This window comes from Chiloscyllium plagiosum, unplaced genomic scaffold (genome assembly GCF_037043375.1).
Source record: "Chiloscyllium plagiosum isolate Xiang-an unplaced genomic scaffold, Cpla_swu_hap1 HiC_scaffold_35, whole genome shotgun sequence".
Lineage (NCBI taxonomy): Eukaryota > Metazoa > Chordata > Chondrichthyes > Orectolobiformes > Hemiscylliidae > Chiloscyllium > Chiloscyllium plagiosum.
This window is the reverse complement of record NW_028270173.1, coordinates 54687402-54697264: the sequence shown is the minus strand read 5'-3', so window position 1 is coordinate 54697264 and position 9863 is coordinate 54687402. Positions and strand designations below refer to the sequence as shown.

Genomic DNA, 9863 nt, shown 5'->3' with positions numbered 1-9863 from the left:
GGGGCAAGTTACTGTGGCCAATCCACCCTAACCTGCACATCCCAGGACACTATGGGGCATGTTACTGTGGCCAATCTATCCTGACCTGCACATCCCAGGACACTATGGGGCATGTTACTGTGGCCAATCCACCCTAACCTGCACATCCCAGGACACTATGGGGCATGTTACTGTGGCCAATCCATCCTGACCTGCACATCTTTGGATGGTGGGAGGAAACCTGAGCACCCGGAGGAAACCCACGCAGACACTCGGACAATGTGGAAACTCCACACAGACACTGGGCAAATGTGCAAATACCACACAGACACGGGGAGAATGTGCAAATACCACACAGACACGGGGAGAATGTGCAAACTCCACACAGACACGGGGAGAATGTGCAAACTCAACACAGACACTGGGAGAATGTGCAAACTCCACACAGACACGGGGAGAATGTGCAAACTCCACACAGACATGGGAAGAATGTGCAAACTCCACGCAGACACGGGGAGAATGTGCAAACTCCACACAGACACTGGGAGAATGTGCAAACTCCACACAGACACGGGGAGAATGTGCAAACTCCACACAGACACGGGGAGAATGTGCAAACTCCACACAGACACGGGGAGAATGTGCAAACTCCACACAGACACGGGGAGAATGTGCAAACTCCACACAGACACGGGGAGAATGTGCAAACTCCACACAGACACGGGGAAAATGTGCAAACTCCACACAAACACTGGGAGAATGTGCAAACTCCACACAGACACGGGGAGAATGTGCAAACTCCACACAGACACGGGGAGAATGTGCAAACTCCACACAGACACGGGGAGAATGTGCAAACTCCACACAGACACGGGGAGAATGTGCAAACTCCACACAGACACGGGGAGAATGTGCAAACTCAACACAGACACTGGGAGAATGTGCAAACTCCACGCAGACACGGGGAGAATGTGCAAACTCCACACAGACACGGGGAGAATGTGCAAACTCCACATGGAAAGTTGCTTGCGGATGGGATTGAATCAGGGTCACTAGCACAGTGAGACATTGGTGCTAACCACTGAGTAACCGTGCCACCCCACTCTCTCTCTCTCTCTCTCTCTCTCTCTCTCTCTCTCCCTTCCATGTCACCTTCTACTGCTATTGCTGAAGCATCTCACTTACATAAAAATGTCGGAACTCAAGAGGTGGGAGCGGAACTGACCAGTTGAACCCCTTGAGCCTGCTCCACCATTTAATATGACGAAAGCTAATCTCATCTCAGCTTCAACCCCACTTTCCTTCTCACTCTCCATATCCCTTCAATCCATCGCTAATTAAAAATCTGTCTATCTCCTCCTTAACTTTACTCAATGTCCTGGCATCCACCACCCTCTGGGCTAATCAATTCACAACACTTCCTCCTCATTACTCTTTTAAATTGGATACCTCTTAGTCTGAATTTTATTTAATTCTCTCATGGGATATGGGCATCGCTGTCTGGGCCCAGCAGTCACTGCCCGTCCCTAGTTGCCCCCTTCTGAAGATGGTGGTGAGCTGCCTTCTTGAATCACTGCTGCCCACCTGCTGGGGGGAGGGAATTCCAGGATTTTGACCCAGTGACAGTGAAGGAACGGCGATATATCTCCACAGTGTGGGAACAGGCCATTCAGCCCAACAGGTCTACACCAACCCTCCGAACAGCATCCTACCTAGACCCACGAGGATAACATGGTGGCTCAGTGGTTAGCACTGCTGCCTCACAACACCAGGGACCCAGGTTCAATTCCAGCTGTGGGCGACTGTCTGTGTGTAGTTTGCACATTCTCTCTGTGTCTCGTGATTTCCTCCAGGTGCTCCGGTTTCCTCCCACAGTCCAAAGATGTGCAGGTCAGGTTAATTGGCCATTCTAAATTGCTCATAGTGTTAGGTGCATTAGTCAGAGGGAAATGGGTCTGGCTGGGTTACTCTTTTGAGGGTCGGTGTGGACTTGTTGTGCCAAGTACATTTAAGTCATCATTGGACAAGCATATGGACGCACATGGAATAGTGTAGGTTAGATGGGCTTCAGAATGGTATGACAGGTCAACGCAACATCGAGGGCCGAAGGCCCTATACTGTGCTGTAATGTTCTATGTTCTATCTTGTAGATAGTACACACTACTGCTACTGAGCATCGGTGGTGGAGGGAGTGGATGCTTGTGGATGTGGTGCCAAACAAGCGAAGGCTGCTTTGTCCTGGATGGTGTCAAGCTTCTTGAGTGTTGTTGGAGCTGCACCCATCCAGGCAAGTGGGGAGTATTCCATCACACTCCTGACTTGCACTTTGTAGGTGGTGGACAGGCTTTGGGGACTCAAGAGATGCGTTACTCGCCAGAATATTCCTAGCCTCTGACCTGTTCCTGTAGCCGCTGTGTTTATGTGGTAAGCCCAGTTGAGTGTCTGGTCAATGATAACCCCCAGGATGTTGATAGTGGGGGATTCAGTGAGGGTGACACCATTGAATGTGAAGGGGCGTGGTTAGATTGTCTCGCATTGGTGATGGTCATAGTCTGGCATTTGTGTGGTGTGAATGTTACTTGTCACTTCTCAGCCCAAATCTTGTAAACCAGGGGAGGGAGGGAGAGAAAGTTACCCTGTACCATCAATTTTGGCATCATCTGCAAACTTACTAACCATATCTCCTGTATTCACATCCACATCATTGAGAGAAATGATGTCAAGCCATGACCTAAATGAGCGGTGGGGCAGCATCTACAGGCTGAATGGTCTACTCCTGTTGCTACCTTGTGAGGGGAGCATTGTAACTGTGCAGGCAGCTGGGGTGAATATCTTCCTTAATGCTGGAAAACGGTCAGCTCCAGTCACAGTCAGCGCCACAGACCGCAGCAGATGGACCACTGCCTCCCTCTGCTGGAGTGACCCCTGCACTGCACATAACGGCCAGTTGAAGTTCCAGCTCAAAAACAAGTGAAAAGCCCTTCCTCAAGAAGGGCTTATGCCTGAAACGTGGACTCTCCTGCCCCTCGGATGCTGCCTGACTGGCTGTACTTTTCCAGCATCACACTCTTCAACTCTGACTCTCCAGCATCTGCAGTCCTCACATTCTCCTACGTTATTATCTGAACATCTCACAAACCTGATTCTGTTGTGATTACCTCCTCTCATCCCCAGGAACACAGGGACAGCAGACCATTTAGCCCGCCATTTAATGTAGCCATGGCTGATTGAACAGTTCCCATTTACTCGCACTCTCGCCATAATCCCTTTAACAATGATACTTCAAAATCTAACCTTTAAGGACATCCAATTCCTGATTTATTTTTAGGATTCGAATTCCAGCATCTGTCACAAGGGGATTGGAACCTGCACCTCAGAACATCTCCTGAGCTGTGGTTAGTACCAATATCCCATCGCCTCCCCAACAAGCCACGCTCTTTTTCCCTTTTCCGTCACGAATGCATCAAACTTTCTGTGAGAAGGATGGATGGAGACTGCTTCAAACGCTCCATTCTGTGGGGAATTCCCTCCCTGCAACACGACGTGGGAACAAATCCTCCAAAGTTCCATGCTCTTTCCCAAGCAATAATTGTCAGGGTTTCCTTTGGGGTTGTCCGACCCCAACACTCCACAGTATAAACTCCGAGCTTGACATCATTTCCTGGCTGTGGCAGCTCCTTAACCTGAATCAATGATATAGAAACCCGGGTGGTACAGTGGCTCAGTAGTTAGCACTGCAGCCTCACAGCGCCAGGAATCCAGGTTCGGTTCCACCCTCCAGCAACTGTCTGTGTGCAGCTTGCACCTTCGCCCTGTGTCTGTGTGGGTTTCCTCCACAGTCTGAACACGTGCAGGTTAGGGTGCATAGTGTAGGTAGGGGGTGGGTTTGGTTAGGATGCTCTCATCGATGCACATTGGCGCATTTTGACCTGGCTACAGAATTGACTATTGGGCAAGAAACAACGAGTGGAGTTAAGGGCTTCTTTTTCAGGCTGGTGAAAAACGACACCATGTTCTTCACAGCTTGCAACACGTTATCACCAAGACCTTCCCTACGCCTCCACTTTTCATCTTTAGACAACTGCCAAACCTTAAACAGACCATTATTCACAGCAAACTGCCCAGCCTGCAGGATAACATCGACCACAACACTGTACAGCCCTATCATGGCAACCCTGCAACACATGTCAGAGTGTCGACACGGATACCACCATTATACGTGGGGACACCACGCACCGTGTACGCAGCAGGTCTGGCTGTATCCCAATCTTTGTCTCGGCCAGCGCTGTCTACCTCATACACTGCAGGCAAGGATGCCCCGAGGCCTGGCTCATTGGTGAGACCAAGCAGACGCTACAACAACAGATGACACCGCACAACAATCACCAGGCAGGGGTGTTCCCTCCCAGAATTCAGCAGTCAGGGAAATTTGGCCTCAGATCCTCCAAGGAGGACTTTGGGATCTACAACAAATCAGAGTGGCCTCGCAGAGGCTGATAACTAAGTTCGGTACCCATGGGAATGGATTTAACCTGGACTACAGGTGACCCCACTACACCATACACACTCGCTCACACATACACAAACACTCTTACTTACTCACACAGTCATGCAGATCCTCTCTTATACACAAGCTCTCTTTCATACACACAAACATACACCTCCCATACTCACACCCTCTCAGTTATACTCCATCACATCCACATACACACTTTCACCAAGCTTTCACACATGCAAACACACACTCTCTCACTTTCACTCACACTCACCCACTCACACGCACATACCCTCGCTCTCTCTCTCTCTCTGAAAGACGTGCACACACATATTAGTCGATGGGGTGAATTTGTATTGGCAGAATTATATTTGCAGATACATTCTATTTTGCTCACAAAATGCTTAATCTGCAGGCAGTCAATATATGTAACATTTTGTAAATTCCACTTTGGAATTAGAACCAGTCTGACTCAAAATTGGGATATCTGGGAGAAAGTGAGGACTGCAGATGCTGGAGGTCAGAGTCGAGAGTGTGGTGCTGGAAAAGCACAGCAAGTCAGGCAGCATCCGAGGAGCAGGAGAATCGACATTTCGGGCATAAGCCCTTCTTCAGGAAAGGTTGGGATACAGACAGACTCTAACCTCACACCTTTCATGCATTGTCTGAGCTGAGTTGTCACTATTTGTTATGGAACCTTAAGTTATCTTGAAAAGGTGACTTAAAAGAAGTTCTGGGGTTTACGTATTAATGAATCAAAATATTCTAAATGATGAAAGACTTAACAACAATCCAGGTTTGTTCAATATATCATTTCAGTTGCATGACACTGTAATCTTTCACGATAAATTATGTGTCTTGGTCCTATTCTCCACAGCAACCTGATGATGGAGCAGCACTCTGAAAGCTAGTGATCCAAATAAACCTCTTGGACCAGAACCTGGGCTTGTGTGATTTTTAACTTTGTTCATCCCAGCCCAAGACCTCCTCCTCCACATCATGCGCTCTGCTAATCTAGCAGCATCAACTGTTAATTGCAGGATAAGGCGAGTTCAGGCACTTTGCCCAGTCACCAGCCTCAGTCACATAGTGTCTGGAAAGTGTTGGTTAGTTGCTGATAAGAAAGTGTCTGTATACAAGAGGTTCTTGTAAAGGAAGAGCTGGGAAAGACTTCACTGTTAGGTATTTGTGCAGCTGTAAGTTCAAGCACCTCACTGAGCCAGGGAACGTATGACAGACAGACACTAACATAAGATTCAAAATGGTTTCCAGGCTTTTAGTATGTGACAAAATGATTGCTTTGGTTATGACAAATCTCCCAGCCCCTGACTGAGTGTTGCAGACTGGCACATTCCAAGGTCCAGGACGATGTGCTGAGTGACCCAAGCTGAAGCCAAGAGGATGGGCATTTAATCCAGTGAAATCAACGACGGAATCTGTTCTCTGAATGTGAATGGCACCATCAGCTGTGAATGTAACAAAGATTTGTGTGAACAAAGCATACAAAATAGAAAAAAAAAGTTTTGCGCTCAAAACAACAGCACCCTGTGCTGAACAAGAGCATCATAACCTAATAAGGCAGCCGGATGCAATTCTGTCCAGCAACACAGAGGTTAAAGCTCAAACTTTGTGTTTCCCAAATATGGGGGTGATTGTTCCCGGACGAAGCAGACGGCGCGGAAGTTCACTGGGAGGGGAAAGGACCGTGGGACTGCCAGAGATCCGCCGCTACCAGAACCCCACCGAGCTGCTGAGCCGCAAGCTGCCCTTCCAGCGCCCGCTACGGGACATCGCCCAGGGCTTCAAGACCCACCTGCTAGTCTCAGCTGGGATCCACCCTGTATGGATTACCTTCATTCTTTCCCTCTACTTCTACCCTATCTTCAGCCATTCTCTTCCATCTTACTTCCCTTTTTTTGAAAGGTTAGCTCAGAAACTACACTTTCTCCTTTCTCCAGTCTTTTCTGTCTCAGGTTTCCAGCGGCTGCAGTTCTTCGTTCCAGCAGGACATGTTGGAGCTCAGCGAGGGGCCTAATGTTTTCCTCAGGTCTGGCTACTCGGGGTTGGTGGGGACAGAGTTCGAGGTAAGCTATCTTATTGGGTTATTTCAGAGTCACTACAACATTTACTTCAATTCGAGATTAATGGATGTTTTCTTTTACTTTCCTTTTCCTTAACCTGGTGCTGTCCCTTTCCCAAGTGTGTCTGACGGAGCGGTGCTGGGGAAGATTGACTTTTCTGTTCTGACTGAGTTAGTTACGGTCGTTACTCGAGCAGTGCGGACGTGATAATGCTGTTCAGATGCAAGTTGAAACCTTAACCACTTTGTTTCCTTTCCCCACAGGTCACCGAAGGTGCCAGATTGTTTGCTGAACCCTGCCTGGTAGCTGGCTCTGGGTATGAAAGACTCAACTCTACAATCAAGGGCTGATCCTCAATCCGCGATCAAGGGCTGATCCTCAATCCGCGATCAAGGGCTGATCCTCAATCCGCGATCAAGGGCTGATCCTCAATCCGCGATCAAGGGCTGACCCTCAATCCGCGATCAAGGGCTGACCCTCAATCCGCGATCAAGGGCTGATCCTCAATCCGCGATCAAGGACTGATCCTCAATCCGCGATCAAGGGCTGATCCTCAATCCGCGATCAAGGGCTGATCCTCAATCCGCGATCAAGGGCTGATCCTCAATCCGCGATCAAGGGCTGATCCTCAATCCGCGATCAAGGGCTGACCCTCAATCCGCGATCAAGGACTGATCCTCAATCCGCGATCAAGGACTGATCCTCAATCCGCGATCAAGGGCTGATCCTCAATCCGCGATCAAGGGCTGATCCTCAATCCGCGATCAAGGGCTGATCCTCAATCCGCGATCAAGGGCTGATCACACTTTCGTTAAAACTTTTAATAGTTAGGATTAAATGTTAGTTGTAGGTGACCCCGTGTGTGGCGACATTATATACTTTCCACCGTACTCCTGTACTTGAGTACACGTGACACAACAGAACCTAAATCTATGTGTGGGGCTGGTGGAAGTGGGTGATGTTGGTGGCGAATACTTTGCACCAGTATTCACAAAGCAGAAGGGCATGGTGGATGGGGAGTTTAGGGACAGGTATGTTGGTACTCCGGGCATCACAACATTAAACAACAGGTGGGGTTGGGGGCCTTTAAAAAGCATTAAGGTGGACAGGTCCCCCGGATCTGATGGGGAAATATCCCAGAACGCTAAAGGAGGCACGTGAGGAAGTTTCTGGAACCTTGTACGAAATCTTTGAGAAAAAATAACAGCTGTTTTGGGACAGGTGGGACAAGTCAAGTGGAGGGTCAGGTCTGAGATGAGGTGGGGGTTGGAAGATGAGGAAACGAGTGAAGTCAACATTGATGCTGTGTGGTTGGAGGGTCCGAAGGCGGAAGATGAGGCATTGCTCCCCCCCAGGCGTGAGCTGGGCTGGATTTTGCACTTTGCAGCTCAGGGTGTTGGTGCCCTTGCTTGATCGGTTGGCGAAGAAGCAAACGGTGGTAAGACATGGAGCAGATGGTGACTGAGAGCAGTTAAGAGGGAAGGTGGTTCAGCAGCATGTTGAGAGATATAGTGAGGAAATAGAGGGAAATGGTCGCATATGCAGCAGAGGTTTGGTGGGCTTAACGGTTTTAAAGTTAGGACGGCTCTTGCTTGGAGAGGGAAGAAAGGTATACCAAAGACTGCCCGAGCAAACTTGGGTGTTAACGTAGCAGTGACAAGACAAGTCGCAGCGTAACAGCACTGCCTTCAGAAAAACCGCAATTCAGATTCTGTCATTGGTTTGGAAATCAGGGGAGAGCGCGAACGCAGTCCCCCACTACCACAAATGTTGCAGTCGAGTATCCCGCATTTGGGGACATCGCAGGCGTCAGCACACCCGAAGTGCAATGGGATAGCCGCGTCCTGGGAGCGCCACCGCAATGATCATGTCATCTCCCCTGCCAGGTAAGTATGCTCAGCACTCACACTCACTCACACCCCACAACAGCCGCTCCCTCTCACTCTCACACTCACTCACTTTTGCAACATCGAACATTCACTTCCCCAACCTGCCCTGCCTGTCGATCAGCTTCATTCTTCAAATGGATCACCGAATGTCTCCAGGACTCCCGTTTTACTCAAATACCACCCACGGCTGCGCCTGCGCTGCTTATCTGCATCTATCCCTTAAAAGGACGCGCCCCGCCCCTGTTTCCTTCAGGCTGCCTCCTGATTCGCGGAAAAACAGGAGGGAAAGTTCCAACTTTGTTTTCAAACACTCGTCCGAATTTGATGTCAACGCGAATAAAAGCAACTTACAATCTTTGGTTGTGAAACTAGAAGCATTTTTTAAAACCAATTTACCTCGACTTTCTACAATGTTTAGCTGCAGCTTTGCAAATCTCTCTTCAATCAGATTAGTGACTTCAGGTTGAAATCACATACAAGATTAAGGGTGCCAGGGAAACATATTTCTTAACATGATGTTGGATGAGACACGAAACTGAGACCACCACCACCTCGTCTGGCTGCACATTCCGAGCACTCACCACCCTCTGTGTAAAATAAACTGGCCTGTGATTAAAATGTAATCGTCCTTTTCTTCCGTGTCTGATTTACCTGCTGCTTTCCCTGGGGTAAAGGATTCCAAATTTAGAGAGCATAGTTTAGGGTGAGAAGAGAAAGATTTCAAAGGGATCTAGGGGGCAACTATTTCACACAGAGGGTGCTGCGTGGACGCAATGAGCTGCCAGAGGAAGTGATGGAGGTTGGTACAAGTACAACATGCCAAAGGCATCTGAATAGGAAGGGTTCAGGGCCAAGTGCTGGCAAATGGGACAAGATTAAATTAGGATATCTGGATTACTGCGGAGCAGCAGTGCGGCCGAACAAAGTGGGCTGGAGACCTGGATCAGTGCAGGGCTGCTGTGACCCAGCACACAGTGGACTGGAGGCCTAGTGTGGTGTGGTGAGGCTGAGAGGCAGATCAGAGTGGGCTGGAGGCCTAGTGTGGTGTGGAGAGTCTGAGAGGCACAACAGGGTGGGCTGGAGGCCTGGATCAGTGTGGAGCAGATGTGAGGCAGAACAGAGTGAGCCAGAGGCTTGGATCAGTGCGGAGCAGCTGAGAGCTGAAGAGGAGCCGATGGAGAGCTGCAACAGTCTCGAATGGCTGAGAGCTGGATTGGAGTGGATTCGAGGCCTGAATTAGTACAGGGTGACTGAGAGCTGGATTGAAGTGGATTAGAGGCCTGTATCAGGACAGAATGGTTGAGAGCTGGATTGGTGCGGATTTGAGGCCTGGATCACTACAGAATGGCTGAGAGCTGGATGGGGGCAGATTCGAGGCCTGTATCAGTACAGAATAGCTGAGAGCTGGATGGGGGGGGG

The 9863-nt window shown here is 49.3% G+C and overlaps 1 non-coding gene across 1 annotated transcript; it reads right to left on the bottom strand.

Moving 5' to 3' along the window:
• Nucleotides 1–8285: 8285 nt before the first annotated feature.
• LOC148140937 (U1 spliceosomal RNA) lies at nt 8286–8449 on the bottom strand. The gene has a single exon (XR_015753199.1). It is a non-coding gene; the product is annotated as a U1 spliceosomal RNA (small nuclear RNA).
• Nucleotides 8450–9863: the final 1414 nt, after the last annotated feature.